Source organism: Nicotiana tomentosiformis, chromosome 4 (genome assembly GCF_000390325.3).
Source record: "Nicotiana tomentosiformis chromosome 4, ASM39032v3, whole genome shotgun sequence".
Lineage (NCBI taxonomy): Eukaryota > Viridiplantae > Streptophyta > Magnoliopsida > Solanales > Solanaceae > Nicotiana > Nicotiana tomentosiformis.
In genome coordinates this window covers 125354445-125366194 of record NC_090815.1, presented here as the reverse complement: position 1 = coordinate 125366194, position 11750 = coordinate 125354445, and the positions used below count along the sequence as shown (strand labels likewise).

At 34.4% G+C, this 11750-nt stretch overlaps 2 long non-coding RNA genes across 5 annotated transcripts; one reads left to right on the top strand and one right to left on the bottom strand.

Annotated features, from left to right (window-relative positions):
* Positions 1 to 571: 571 nt before the first annotated feature.
* LOC138909101 (uncharacterized) lies at positions 572 to 4001 on the bottom strand. 4 transcript variants are annotated; one of them, XR_011415624.1, is made up of 3 exons: positions 3744 to 4001; positions 2731 to 2850; positions 572 to 1233 (listed from the first exon to the last, which is right to left on the bottom strand). It is a non-coding gene; the product is annotated as an uncharacterized lncRNA (long non-coding RNA). The 4 variants fall into 4 exon arrangements; XR_011415622.1 differs by having other exon boundaries at positions 644 to 1233; positions 2731 to 2835; XR_011415623.1 differs by having other exon boundaries at positions 644 to 1001; positions 2731 to 2835.
* A 1633-nt stretch (positions 4002 to 5634) lies between these two features.
* LOC138909102 (uncharacterized) lies at positions 5635 to 11369 on the top strand. Its single transcript, XR_011415626.1, has 2 exons — positions 5635 to 6176; positions 10656 to 11369. It is a non-coding gene; the product is annotated as an uncharacterized lncRNA (long non-coding RNA).
* The last annotated feature ends 381 nt before the right edge of the window (positions 11370 to 11750 follow it).

Here is an 11750-nt window from a genome sequence, read left to right as displayed (position 1 = left end):
TTAGAAGTTCAAGACAAAACTGATTATTTTTTTTCCTTTTTTAAGTAATAATTATTCTTGATGATGGAGATAACACATAAATAGAATAAATGTTCAATGAAAAGAGATTATATCATATGACATAAATAAAGGTAAAATAGTCCAATCATTTTTCTAATTAATATTTTTTAAGGGGCGTGTAAAAGAGAAACATGACACATAATATGAGATTGAGGATTCTAAACTTGACTAATCTTAGACTCATCCTTCCACAACCTTTTAATGCTCCTGACACATGTCAAGGTTTGATTAATCCACATACCGAGTTTATTTTTTTACCAATATAAAATTAAGCCTTTTGTTCTAAAACTTAACTTTAAATTCTTAAAATTTTGTAAAATTAGAAAAGATTAATATAATTTGTAGAGACATCCAAAATATATAGACTGTCATATAGATTGAGACTAGTAAGGGAAACTCGTGCTATGCACGGGCCCAACATGACTAATATATGTAAATAAGTTATTTTAGCAACATATGCAAAAGTTATCTTAAACTATTTTCTCCAATACATGTGATGAAGATCTTTGAGGATAAGAAGAGTTTGAATTTTTTCTCTTGTGGTAGAGTAACCTGCAAATATAAGGTTTCAAATGCCAAAGAATATAAAATTTGCTTGTTTGGATAAATGTAAAAGATAAAGTAGTAGCACGAAAAGAATTCCAGTTGAAACATCACTTGGACTGAAAAACTAAGTCAAGATATTTAACTGAGATTGTTCTCATCATCTTCTCAAACCAACGCAATCTTTAGGAATTATGCAGCACTTCCTAGTATTTGTCTACTATCTCTTTGTCCTATTCTTTCTTTCAATGTGGCTCCACCTTCTCCATGCTTTAGTTTTGCAGCAGCATATATTTCCTATGCCTTCTCAAAATTATCAAGAACAACAACTTCTAAGATTACAGCCACCCAGTTGTGATTTTCCTATAAATAGTACAATAAGATCGTTCTGTTTTCTCCTAGGCAATGACAAATAAGATAACATATCGTCAAATGAGTCCTGCAAGTTCTCTTTCTGATAAAGGCATATCAAATACACAAGAGCATCATGTCCCTCAAAATTAAGCAGCTTTGTACTAATTACATTCCCACACTTTTCAAAAAATTTATATTAAATTTTTTTCGGGAAGGTTCACAGTAACAGGGACTATAGATTCCAGCAGGAGTAGCTTAGATGTAAGTATCGTTATTCTATATGATAACACAAAACTGTTAGTTTGGGTAAACAAAATACCAAGCCATTTTTTTTTTTAAGAATTTAAACTTATTAATAGATTCGAGTGTGCCGGTCATTCACACCCTTGACATGTGCATCAATTTTCAAACACAACATATGCCACATTGCTGGTAAAACTGTTGCACAGTTCACATTGCAAGTAAACTTTTGCTGTAGAGATGAATTTTTTTAAAGATTTAAAACTGTGAGAACTATGTTACTTTAAGAAATAGTACATATTTTAAGAGGATGTCAAGAAGTTGGTTTTACATTCATAAAAATGCATTCCCCAAGTTCAAAACAGACTTGGAGTTGTTGATCTCTGTAGCACTTCAAAAGGAAATTATCTAGTCATTAATCTTAGTTATTGTATATCTTAGAATAGTATCTGATTAATATTATGATATGCATATTCTGAAATACAAAAAGAAAGAAATCTGGTAAGATACTTCAATAAAGTAACACATTGCTATTTTCGTGCAATTGTGAATGTGAAGTGAGTTCAGACAATGCTCAACATATAGCAAGAGATATATCGCTACCTATACATACACACACTTATCATTTATAGATGTAGGTTGCTCAATTTCTGGAGTATGTGTCTGCTTCATCTGTAATCTATTGAACACCTGATGATACTTCAGTCAACTATTTAATTGCATGTGGATCCATTATAAATTTTAAACTATGCATTTAAATTACCAGCAATCAGGAGACATACTAATCTTTTTTTAAAAGATAAATAAGAATATCATAAGATTATCATCTAAGAGGTCAATGATATAGATTAAAATCTCATTTCATATTTAACACATAATTGAAAAGGTTCGCAAGCTTGAGCAGTGCACCTAGACTGTTATCTATATTGTGTAGAATGATACAAAAAGTTAAATGTGATAGTTTAATACACATCACATCTTTTTTATGCCATCTCATTACAGTCAGTGGCGGATCCAGGATTTTAAAGTCGTGGGTGTTCACTGATAAAAATTTTGAAAGAAGAGGATAAAGGAGTTTAGTTATAGGTACTAACTCAATATTTATCTAAATATTTTTATAAATACCTATACAAATTTACTAAATCTTGTTAAAGATAATGGGTGCTTGAGCACCCAAAAATAACATGTAGATCCGCCACTGATTACAATAGTATTTATCCTAGTAAATACCTTATCCTTTTATATATGTTTGAATTATGCGTACATGTAAAGTAGAGGAAAAAATAAGCCTCAAGGAGAGAACTTTTTGGGCTTTCTAAATGACATTGAGTTTCCCATTAAAAGAGTATAATCCTTAATAAGATTTCTACACCTATGACACATATATCAACAGTAGTAAAACTAATTAGTAGAATCATGGACTCCTTTCCTAAACAAAACACACCAAATTCTTTACAGGCATCTAGGATAAACAAAAGTGACAATATCAAGGCTCAGACAATCCTCTGTATGAATGTAGATTAACCTAGTTACCTCCTTACAAGTCCTTTTCAGAATATCCATATATAATTGACATCCATGAGCCAAGATCCTCAGAAAGCATCTTATCAAACATCAGTAGAGCGATCTCCGTTATCCCTGTTGTGCAATAACCTGAGTTGATTAAAACTTTAACTTTAAAAGCATAGTAATTTAATCTACAATTAGATTCATTAAATAAGCAACAATATTGACACAAGAAATGAATCCAATAGGTAATAATAAATATATTTTTCTTATTATGTAGAAGATATTATTTTTTATCCTCACATAAATCATAATATTATTATGCTTCTTGGATCTTTTTCAAAGACCAGATGATATTGAGGGGGTTAACACAGAGAGCAACAACTTAAGTTGGATACATGTCCCTATGTAATTTTTTGACGCTCAATAAAGGTAGAAAAACGAAGTAGAAACACACAATGTCATTTATTTGGACAGTCTTAAGCTATCAACTTTCATGTCTACCCTATCCGAGGAAAGCTCAAATCTTCTAATGCATTTGCAACTAAGATAGCACCCTCATCTTTCAATTCAGTCTCAGCAAAGTTTGAAACAATAAAGTTAGAGCAGTAAAAGAAAGGGGAGAAGGAACTGGACTAATAATATCTATGGAATCTTAGACATATGCAAATCAGTGATAAACCAGAACATGCATGTATAAAATAGGTAAGAAAACAGGAAATATAAAAAAAATAAAAATCATAAGTACACAAGAAGAAGACACGAATAGAACATGACAAAAGTATAAATCAAATTAACACCCAATTTCAGCCCCAAAAAGAGTTGAATGAAGCATGTTTATGAGGTTGTCATCTTGAAACCATCTTCTTATAAATGAAATAGAAATGTGTCTGAAATTCGTAAGTACAATCCACTTTTTCATATATAAGTATGAAATACCAATTAATAAAAATAATGACAATCGATATGAAAATGAAAATTAAAAAAAAAAAAAAAGGTTCTTAATAGTTTTCTCAGGAAAAAAGAAGTTCATTTATTACCTCTCAATGTGAGCCGCACACAGATCACTATAAAAGCAGCTTCTTTGCATCCTTCACCCGTTTATTCCTCTTGCGCTCCAAAAAATCCTATTTGCTATTTAGTTGCTTAGTTGCATTGAATTTTTAAAACCCCAATTTCAAATCTTAGGTTAAAATCTAAAAATTTTATTAAAGTAAAAGAAATTACTCACATGCAACACTTCAAAAATCAAAAAGAAAATAACAGCAAAATGAAGAAGAGGGAAAAAAACAGAGAAGAAGAACATACCATTTTTTGTAGAAGAAGAAGGAGGAATAACTAAATGGCTGCTAGTGAAGTGGAAAATGGAAAATGGAAGTGGAAGATAAAAATACAAAGAGCAACACATGTCATGAAAATGAGGAGAATGAAATGGCTGATATTGAAAAGTAAAATACAAAAGTGCACATGACAAACAATTGTAATTACCATTTTACCGGTGTTCGTCCATTTTTAACTCAGTTCTATATAATAGTAAATTGGCAGAATGGAGTTATAGCACTAGAGAGAGAAGGTCTACCTTCTATCTAAAATCCTACTACCGTTCCTGTTGAGGTTTTATTTTAAGATGTAATATTCTTAAAATGAGGGTGAATGGGAAATGGAGGGAAAATGAAATTTTGAGTAAAATTTTAAGTTTCCCCCTCTTAACAATGAGACATTGTCCCATATTGGAAGTGGAAGACATTTTTGGTGGGTATATATATAATTGCTCTTCTTGTAGCTCTTAAAGAGTTAAGAAGAAAGCAAGCCTCGCGGATTTGGTCAAATGATCGATTGATTGATTAATTTTTTGGACCAAATTTATTTGTTAATAGTAAATATTAACGTAAGATTATCCGTATTTGTAAACGGATATTTTCCAATCCGTGTATTGATAATTTGGCAGCCGGATAATGGTCTTCCCACCATGAAGTGCTTGCTCCACAAATATGAAGTGCTTGCTCCACAAATATGTAATGCTTGATCCACCATGAAGGGTGGACGTTTGGTCTTGCACTCCTTCTTGGCTGCTATATATATGAGCAGCAAATGTTGAAGAAAAACTCAACTCAAAAACTCAACATACAATTCGCTCAACAAATTGGCTATACATTGCATTCCTTCCTCTCAGAACTTTCATACGTTTTTCTGAGTATATACTCCTTCGTTCTGCATTGTTTTTAAACTTCAAACAAAGCAACTGTAAGTGTGATTTGCTACCGAACTTTGTGTTCGCCGAAACACTGGGGTTTGAAGTACCGCTACACCAGTGTGTAATTCGTTCTATCCTGGGAGGAAATAATCCATTACCTTGGGTACTAGGAGGGGATTAAATTCCTTAAGGAAACACTGTGAATTCAGTGGGCTCGAATTCATTATTATTGTTTCATTACGTTAACTTATATTTTGCAGAATTAATATTTACAAATACAGGAATATTGACCGGGAATAACAATCTTAAGGAATTTAATATTTATTTCTGTACTTGTGTTATTCTTATTATTCTGCAAACTAAAACCTTTGTGGTTTTGTGTACTCCCGTTTTGGAGAGTAAAGCCTTCGTGGCGTTTTGTTGGATATTAAAATCTACGTGATTTTTACTCCAGTTTGAAAACGTGTATTAAACGTTTGTTTGTGTCATTCTTTTACAGAAAAGATGATGACTGAAAACGAAAACCAAGCTGTTCCGATGGCGACTGCCAACGCAACGACAAGCCGAACACCGGCGTTGGCACCGGCAGAAAAACCCGGAAAATTTTCCGGGATTGATTTCAAACGCTGGCAGCAGAAGATGTTCTTCTACTTAACTACGTTATGTCTACAGAAGTTCATCAAGGAAGATGTTCCTGATCTGCCGGATAAAACTCCAGATAATGAACGCTTCAGAGGAAAATATGAACAAGGCATTACACGATGGCCCCTGGTTCATAAATGGGCATTTCCTCTCGATACAAAAATGGATACCAAACTTTGTTGCTTCTCAGGCAAAACAACAAATTGCCGTTGTATGGGTGCGTCTCCCACAGTTACCAACTGAGTTTTATGATGCCATTATATTAAGGAAAATTGGGCGTTTACTAAAATTGATGCATGTACATCAGCAACCTTGAGAGGACGTTATGCAAAACTTTGTGTGGAAATCGCTTTAGATCAGCCAGTGAAGTCATATATTTTCATCGGTTCTCATAAATAACAAATATTATATGAGGGTGACAATTTCTTATGCAAACTATGTGGAAGATTAGGTCATTCATCCCTACAGTGTCCCAACTCTGTTCCAGAAAAATCAAGAAATAATACGTTGCAACAAAGCTCTCCACAAATGTCAAAAGAAACAGATGGTGAAAATTGGCAGACAGTGGTGTTCTCTAAAAGAAAGAAGAATCCTCCAAGAACAAAGTCTGAATCAATCCAGAACACACATGATGCAGGTATTAATGTTAAAATCTTTGATGCTACCACAGGTAAGTATCTTAATACTCAAAAACTAAAATACAAAGGAAAAGATCCTCTCCCAATACATGACATAGGCATAAGGAAATCTCACTCAATCCCTGCTAATATTTCTAGTTCATTTAATTCTGATCATCATTATATAAATAATAATTCTAAATTACCTTCTAATAACCAGCCCACTATTTTGGAAAATATCACCCACAAGGTAAATCCACTTAATGAAACCAACCAATGCATGTCAAGTTGGCAGGACACACTAGATAAGAATAACAACCATGTGGCTGGATCCTACAATGACAAGCTTAGTCCTACTACTAATGCAAATACTACACTTAATGATAATAGGGATAAAAATCATTTGTACCAAGCCAATGATGCTTCTCAAAGTAGGAACAACAACGTGACTATTAGTCTTAATAATGATAATATGGACGATACTTCCTACAAGGCTAATATCCCTCCAACTCAACAACACTTATCTCTTGATAATCCTAGCAATGAACAAGTGTTGGTTGATATTAACCAAGTGTCTAGTACAATATTTGAACACTTTTTTGAGTCCTCTAGCCACGAACATGGACACAATTCTAATCCAGAACATACAGAACCTTTGGAACCTTCCTACTCCCTTCAATCCATTCCTACCGAAGGACCCCAATCCATTAGGATCGAAGGACCCCGCCAATATATTCCCACTTCTACCTGGCACAGACTCAAAAATAAAATAGCAACCCAGCCCCCATGAAAACGCACCCCCCTCAACCACCCAATGCTCAAGAACTAAGAAAAAAAGTAACAGAGGAACCAGAGGAGATACCTCCTCCAAACAGGAGGTTGAGAATCAAGTTTTCAAACATAAACGAAGTCAAAGTCTCACTCTTCTAGGCGAGGCACGACTTGAGGTATGTCTTCAGTTGTCCAATTGCACTATACAGGTGCACAATGAACATAAAGACACCACAAGATCTAACAGTAGGAAAGTTGGCAATAATCATAATACCATGCCAATGGAGAAACCTATCTTCTCCTATGGGGAAGGAGGGGAGTGTCAACCTACAGAATCCAAATCCCAGGATGAATAGAGCTACAACTATTATCATTCGGAACACTAGGGGTGCTAACAATGAGAACTTCCGTAGGAACTTTAGAGATATGATAGACACACATAGGCCTTGCATGGTTACTTTACTTGAAACTAAGATGTCTACTCATACCTCCCTTCTTAATGATTTTAATTTTACGGATATGATCGAGGTCCCCGCAGAGGGAAGATCAGGAGGAATGGTTATTCTGTGGGATCACAATATGGTCACTGTCCAAAATTCTATTAGGCGAGACCAGGAAATCCATGCTATGGTTGAGATACTTCCTAAACGCTACTCTTGGATTTTTTCTTCCATTTATGCTAGTAGTAGTAAGACTATCAGAAATCTACTTTGGAAGAACTTGAAAAATATTTATGACTCCTATATAAAGGCCCGTGGTTAGTAGGGGTGATTTTAACGACGTTTTAATGGTTGAGGAGAAATTTGGTGGTAAACCTATCAGTCTCAATAGGTCATGCAAACTATGGTCCAGCATAAATTATTGTAACCTCTTTGACTTGGGATTTAAAGGAAGTAAATTCACTTGGTCAAATCATAGAAAAAAGAGAAAAAGTCTAATTATGGAATGATTAGACAGAGTGTTCTGTAATGATAAATGGGCTACTCTTTTTTCTGAAGCCTCAGTTACCCACCTGCCCAAAACCCACTCAGACCATAGACCTTTGTTGATCAAGTTGAACTCTATGCCTAATGGAAACTACGAGAAACCTTTTAGGTTAGAGACAATTTGGTGCTCATATTCTGATTTCATTAATGTGGTTAATTCTAGTTGGAAAGATAATGACTGGTGTAATGCTGCTCGATCTTTTAGAAACGATATTTTGGAATGGAAAAGAAAAACTTTTGGTGATCTCTTTCACAGAAAAAAGAGACCTAACGGTATTCAAAATTCTCCTAAATTTTTTACTAGTAGATTTCTTCAACAATTAGAACAAGATTTAATGTATGACTACAATAATATCCTTAAGTTAGAAGAAGACTACTGAAAACTTAGATCTAGAATTTTGTGGCTTAATGAAGGTGATGCTAATACTAAATTTTTTCATATCACTGCCACTAATAGGAGACGAAGAAACCATATTACTTGTTTTAAAAATGACGAAGGTCAATGGATTGATGATCACAACTCCTTGAGGGATCACACTTTGAAATACTTTTCAGAAATATTCACAACCTCTCATCTTCAAACAAATTGGTCCAAAATCCTTAATGACCCAGTCTCTTTCAATAATCCAGATCTGTCCTTATTAGACTATTCCCTACTGGATAATAAAGTCATTAGGGCTGTTTTTTCCTTTAAACCCTTTAAAGCTTCAGGACCTGATGGCTTACACCCATTCTTCTTTCAAAAATATTGGAAAGTGGTGGGATAATCAGTTCTACAATTTTGCCACAATGTTTTCGCTACGCAATCCTTTCCTGAATCTATCAACAATACCTACTTATGTCTCGTTCCTAAAATTCCTAATGCTAACAACCTAAAAATCTTTTGACCCATAGGCTTATGTAATACTATTTAGAAAATTATTACTAAGATCATTTCTAACAGGATAAAGCCTTTTCTAGATAATATCATTAGTTCCTTCCAAGTCATTTTTTTTTAAAAATAGAAGGGCTTGTGACAATACTATCATTATTCATGAAATCCTTTCTAAAGTCAATCACTTTAAGGGTTCCAAAGCTTTTATGATCCTTAAAATTGATTTAGAAAAAGCTTTTGATCGACTTGAGCGGTCTTTCGTTTATCGAACCCTTAGACATTTCAAGTTCCCCCCAAGATTACAAAGCTGATCATGACATGTATTACTACAAGTAACATCTTTATCCTAGTAAATGGATCCAAGGCTGCCTTTTTTAGTCCTAGCAGAGGCATAAGGCATGGCGATCCTATGTCTCCGTATATCTTTATACTGTGCATGGAAATGTTGTCTAGATACATTAGTCATCAAGTAGATATTAGGAATTGGGACCCTATATGCCTCAATATGTTCTGTGACTTATCAGGCCATAAGATAAATTATTCCAAATCCAAAATTATTTTCTCAAAAAATTATCCGAACGACACTGCCAAGCATATTTCTAAATTGTTCAATATGAGAATCAGTGACAACTTTGGTAAATATCTTGTCTTTCCTATTTTGCGACAGAAGCCAAAAGTCGCTGATTATTAATTCATTCTTGATAACATGCGCAACAGATTATCTAATTGGAAATCAAAGTGTTTAAGCATGGCCGGTAGAACTACCCTTATCTCCTTGACCCTCAATACTATTTCCAATCATGCCATGCAATATGCTCTTCTCCCACAAAAAATTCTGAATGTTATTGATCAAATCCAAAGAAATTTTATATGGGATAGCACTTAAAGTAATAAGAAACTCCACTTGGTTAGTTGGAAGGTAGTTACTAGTAGTAAATCCAATAGGGGGTCTGGGAATCAAGAAGGCTAAGTCAAAAAATTTGTCCCTCCTTACAGGTCTTACATGGAGACCACTAAACTTTCCTCATTCTCCTTGGTCCAAGTTCCTTATTGTTAATCATGCTACGAAGGCCAGGAAAGCTAACACTTCTTTCATTTGGAGTGTTGTCATAAAAGGCTGGTACTATTATAATAAAGGGATCATTTGGACTATCAATGAAAGGTCTGTGATTGACATTTGGAATTCCAGATGGATTCCTAACACTTCTTGTCTAAGAAATTCCATTCAATGGCCTCTCAACAAGAGTGATCACAATCTAAAAATTAGAGATCCAAGGAAGAAGAATTTATGAAATTTTTCTAAGTTGTCTTTTGACCTCCCCAATTGTATTACTGATAACATTATGACCTTAAATCTACCTCAATATGATTATACTCCTGACATTCCTATTTGGTCACTTAGTAGCAATGGCAGGTTTACTATAAAATCATGTTACACTCTTATTGATGGTCATGAGGAAACTGACAAAGATTTCACTTGGATTTGGCATCTCAACTGTCCCAACAAGATAAAATTTCTCCTGTGGAGGTGTTTTCATGATAAACTACCATGTAGATCTTATCTTAGGCATATTGGTATGAATATTGACGCTACTTGTCCAATGTGCAAGATTGAGGATGAGACCATTATGCACATTTTCCTATGACTAATGCATTCTGGAAGAATTTAGGCATTACTCACCTCTCATTCAATGGTATAACCCACTGGCTTCTTGTAATAAAAAAACTTGAATCTTATGTTAAAACACAAATACCTTGACTGGGAGGATCTTTTTCCTTTTGTTATCTGGAATATCTGGATGAATAGAAACAATAACAATCATAACAATACTAACCATGCTCCGTCCTCTAAGATCATTTTTCAACAGGCTATGGAATACAAACTCCTCACAGACAAGGAGTCAAACCCAAATACAAAGAAGGCCATCAGAATAAGATTGCATATGCCCCCTGATGGTTGGTACAAACTTAACATAGATGGGGCATTCAAAGCTAAGAAGTTGCATTGTGGTCTAGGTGGAGTAATTCGCAACAGCTCGGGAGATTGGGTTGTTGGTTTCAATAATTACACACATGCAGCAACCCCTCTCCAGGCAGAACTATTGGCTCTGAAACATGACCTTAAACTCGCATGGGATCTCCAGCTGAAACCCTTGAAAATCGAAACAGACTCAAATGATGTGCTCAAATGCCTTGATCGTGGTTATCCAACGTAAAATACCATTATTCGTGATTGCATGTGGTTGATGCTTCAACTGGAGAAGGTAACAATCAGGCATAATTTTAGGAAAGCAAACCAAGTGTCGCACCTTTTAGCGAAGGAAGCTTCCAAGCAGTCCAACCTAAACCAAGTCAAGAATTTTGCTCTTCCTCCTCCCTTTGTTGAAACTCAGTTTTTGGCAGATAGAGGTGGAACTTCCTATGTCAGACTACTTTCGGATAATATATGTACTAAGTTGGCTCAACTTGGCAATCATAATGCCGTAAGTGGCATATCTATGGCATGTAATGCGACTAGTTCTTAGTATTAATAATAAGTATTCCAATTCCTCAAAAAAAGAGAATTGGAAGAATGTGTGGGATATGCGAGAAGCCCATAATAAACATGATCATGATTTGGGCTGGGACTGTAACTGGGCCAAAAGCCCAAAAGTAAGCAGGAAAAAAAAAAAGAAAAGAAAAGACATGAGTTGAAAATCTTTATCGCAATCACTGTCATTACTGACTTATTGCAGGAACTTGAAATTTTGTTACCAAGTATACACTCAACATGCATATTTTCTCATCTAAGAAAAAAATTAAGATAGAAGTAAAGCCAACGCCAATTTAGGAGCCTACGCGACATATGTACCTAAATAAACAACAGTAATTTTGTTACCATTAAAATGATACAAAAATATATACTTTCTCCGTCCCAATTTAAGTTACTAAATATAAAAAAATATTACTTTTTCAGAACTGAC